Source organism: Chionomys nivalis, chromosome 1 (genome assembly GCF_950005125.1).
Source record: "Chionomys nivalis chromosome 1, mChiNiv1.1, whole genome shotgun sequence".
Classification (NCBI taxonomy): domain Eukaryota; kingdom Metazoa; phylum Chordata; class Mammalia; order Rodentia; family Cricetidae; genus Chionomys; species Chionomys nivalis.
The window spans coordinates 25984228-25988492 of NC_080086.1; positions in this window are offsets into that span (position 1 = coordinate 25984228).

The following is a 4265-nucleotide window of genomic DNA, read 5'->3' on the forward strand; positions in this document are numbered from 1 at the left end:
CTAATGTACGGGCATGGTTCCTGGCTCGTGACTTCTGCGTCTTCCTTTCTCAGTGTTCTGTCTGCCCATCCGTCTCCCCACAAGTCTGGAATTCCCTTGAGTCTGGCATTCTGTCATTCATCCCCCTCCCCCCCCCCCCCCCCCCGTGTTCAGGAGGAAAGCAGACAGAGAAAACAGGAGGCCCCAGTGTTAGTGTAAAGCAGTAGCAGGCCACAGTGACCTGGCCACCTTGTATGCATTGTCTCCCATGATCTGCCATCACCCACTCAAGTCCCCAGTCTTTCCCCTACCCTTTAGAGACATAAGCTCCCCGTTTGCTGCCCCCTGCTGCTGGTAACTTCTAGGAGCACCTCATTAACTCAGACGGCCCGCCTCTCCCTAGAGATGTGGACTGGGTAGGACTCAAGGCTCAAGCTCATTTTCTGGACCTTCCTGCCTCTTGAGGCTTTTATGCCAACCCCAAGACCCACCACCAGGCCCAAAAGTTACCTTTAGGAAGGAGTCATTGGATTCTCCAAGCTCGGATCCTAGAAGGACACCTCAACAGCTGTGGGGTCAAGCAGAGGGCCCGATGAAGAGCATTGGGACCACGGCATGGAAAGGAATGTGCTTCATGCTGTGGGGACCAGGGACTTCTAAGGAAGCCGAAAAGGAAGAGAATCCAGGAGCTCCCCTCTGTTCAGACCAGTAACCCCCCAACCCCTCCCGGTAGAGGCCAGCCTCTGGCATCTCAGTCTTCAGTTGAATGAGGGGCCTATTCCATTCCTCGGGTTGCGTTCCCTTCTCAGCCTGCCTCAGGAGTCTATCCTCGCAGCACAGAAAAGCTTGTAGAAAGGGGGGTAGTTGTAGAAAGAACAGCCAGACGGAGGAGCCAGAACAGAAGGAATGAGAACAAGAGAGCCGGAGAGTCCACCTGCCCACACACCTGTGGCTGGCCACACCTCTGTCTTTAGCTGTGTCTGGGAACCTCTCCTCCCAGGGAGGCAGGATACAGGCCCTGCGGCACTGGCAGATGGAGGTGGGACCTCAGCCTTGAGGGTAGCGAAGATTAACTCTCCCTGGGTCTATGGGAGACATCACCAGCTCACCCTAGGGAGACGCAGGTCCAGGACTGTCGCTGGTACCTTCTCAATTCCAATTTCCCTCTTCCTCCTCCTCCCATCTCCATCTGGGAAACAGAGGGAGGAGCCGCTGGGAACCCTCAACTGTCTCTGGGGTGTCGTTTAAGATGGCCAGTAATCATCACCACCTGGTTCATTAGCTCTCTCTCTCTCTCCCTCATGGCTACTCTTGCCAGGCCTGGATCTGTCTTCCTCTTCTCCCTCCTCTTCCTGCCCTCCCCCAGTGTGAATGCTAGGAACAGACAAATGCTAGTCCTAATCTCATCCAACCCCTCGCCCCCAGTGCACACAGCTGGCCCATTAGATCAGCGGGGCGGTGGGAGGCAGGATGGAGGCAACCAGAGGTCCAGAGCCCTCACAACATCATAATCCGAAAAGGGACACCGGAGGGCAAATCTATCTCTGAGAACAGGCACAGAGATTCAAACAACCAATGGTAAAGATGCCTCTCCAGACTGAAAGGAGCCATGGGAGACAGTGAGAATTAGAGCAAGCACTTTTCGCACTGAACACAGGGAGTTTCATGGACTGGAGGATGCTTTGTGTGGTAAGAGGTTGTGTCAAACCCCGTCCAGTTGATTGACAGGAGGAAGATGCCAAAGTTGGGCCTCAGACCTGCTCGTGTCCCCGACAGAGCCACGGGATGCCTCTTATTTCAAACACCCAGTCTTTTCCTCAGACTGAGTGGCATGACTCACGGATGTGAAAAAGCCTTTCACAGGGGCGCAATGCCACTTTCGAGAATCTGTTCAGTCTGTGTAGTTCTTAGGAAAACCACGCTGGTCCACCCTGGAGCAGTGCGGTGGGAGGATGCCCCCACCTGGTATGCCCCCTCCCTCTAGGCTTAGGTAATGAAAGCGGAGTTGGGGATAGGCTCAACCCGACCCCTGATCCCTCCCTAAATCAAAAGCAAAGTCCACAGAACCTTACACCCGGCCAGCAGGCCCGCTGGAGATAAGGGCTACACTTTGGACTCCAGGGCCAGAGGACAGCTAAGGTGCCGAAGCTCCCCAAGCCTACGCCCTTCCTGATTCCAGGCTGGCTCCCCTCTCTGGTTAACGGTCTAGGATAGGCAAGAAGGACAGGGGCGCAAAGAAGGGAGGGGTACCTGCCACAAGTCCCTCGGTCATTACCCTCATCACCTCCGCCTAGCGGCACCCAACCTCTCATTTACCCTTCATTACCCTGGCGCCTGGCAGGGATCTGACCGGGAAGAGAGGGCGCGCTGGTGGCCCGCGGGTGGAACAGGTTCCAGCCCCAAACCTCGACCAGGTGACAGATGACTGGCAAGTTTAGGGGCAAAAGAAAGGAAGAGGGCGCACACCACGACCTGAGAGCTCCTGGTCCTGGGGTGGTTGGTGACTGTGTCCCGAGAGTTCGGCTCCAAGTCCTCCCCTCCCGGGTGACCAAGACCGCGGCGCAGCACGGCCCGCAGGGAGGGGGAGGTGCCAGCCCGTGTCCCGCCCCTCTGCCTCCACCTTCGCCTCTCCTCCCGGCCCCGTGCTGCCCGGTCCCTCGGGCCGCTCGGTCCCAGTCTCAGGCTGGGATAGAGGGACTGCCATCGCCGAGGAGACTGACAACGACCCTGAGCCCCATCGGCCCTAGCAGGCATCAAGGACAGTGGAAGCCGGGACACCTGCGCGCACAGGTGAGAGCTGGGAGGGCGGGGGCTCGGCGGGCGGGGAACCGGGAGCTTGGGACAGGGTCGCAGGGCCTAAGAAGAAGGAGGGGGTGGGGAGCTGGGGCTGGGAAAGGATGGAGAAGGTGGAAGTGGGAAGGGATAGTAAGGAGGGGGGCTGACCTCAGGGGCAGGACTGTTGGTCGCGGGGTTGGGAGACAGAATGAGCAATCTCCTCTGTGCCTAAGTCAAAGACACTCAGGGAAGAGAAATGGAGGGGCCAACGAGGCCCAGTTGGTGGGAAACCTGCCCCTGTAATGTGTTCTTGAGCCCAACTCCCATTAAGGGCCTCTTCCCTCCAGGCCCTGCCTACTGGAAGGGATGGGTCTTCCATCCAGGTTTAGGAAGGAGGGGTGGAGTCCTGCGTCTGACTTCCAGCTCCATGGTGGTGTCCTCAGAGGCTGGGAAAGACTGACATTCGTAGGAGACCAGAGCGCTGCTGCTGCTGCTGCTAGGCTCGCCTCTAACGACCCTGTCTGACAGTTCTCCCAACTTCACCAGCGTGTGCGTGGCCGTGGGGGTCCAGGTAAGGGGCGTGCAGACTTTTCAGTAAAGGGACAGAAAAAAAAAGGAATGTAACTTCTCTGGCCTATTGGATCTCAGTGCAACTAAGAGAAGGAAGCAACCACGAGCCAGCAGGCCGTCCAGTAAAGGTGGCTCCTATGCCGTGGTCAAACTAGCTATAGCTCGTGGAATGAGACCTGTGTGTGTTGCCCCAAACATCTTTCCTTCTACTTTGCTCTACTGTTTAAAAATGTAAAAGCTGCCAAGCACGATGAAATATGTCTGTGATCACAGCACTCTAGAAACTGAGGCAGGGGAAACCCGGGTTGAAAGGCAGCCTAGCCTGCGTTAAAATGTGTGTTCCAGGCCAGTGTGGGTTACGTAATGAGACACACACACACACACACACACACACACACACACCGTCTCAAATAAAAGCCATCCTTAGCCCATAGTCTGTTCCAACATGGGAGACCCACCTGGCTGTCCCTAGTCGGTCCCACCTCTTCCCGTCTGTGGAGTTCGTGCTGCGTTGTCAAAGGTAGCACAGGAAAGAGACTGTGTGTATCTAGGTGCAAGAGGACGCCTTCTACCTGGGGCTATTTAGAGCGCTAGAGATTTTCTGTGACCCTTGCTCCCAGCTGCTCTCATGACTACAGCATCCTTTGAGGCTAAAGTGGGAATATTTCCCAAATGTGAGACAGATGTTCCTACTCAGCATGCACCTGGACCTGCCCTCCCCCCACCAGCTTATAGCTAATGCACCCCCTCACCTCGCCCCCAAGTGGTCACCATCTGACCCTCTTCTTCCCGACTCTGTCCTCTTGTCTTTCCTTGTCCTCTGACCCGTGGAGACATTCCTCACTAACCCAGTCTGGGCTTTCTGTCTTGCAGAAACGGGAACCCCCTTTCTCCCGGGCATTGGCGCTATGATTCTCTGGGGGTAACCCAGGATAGAAGTA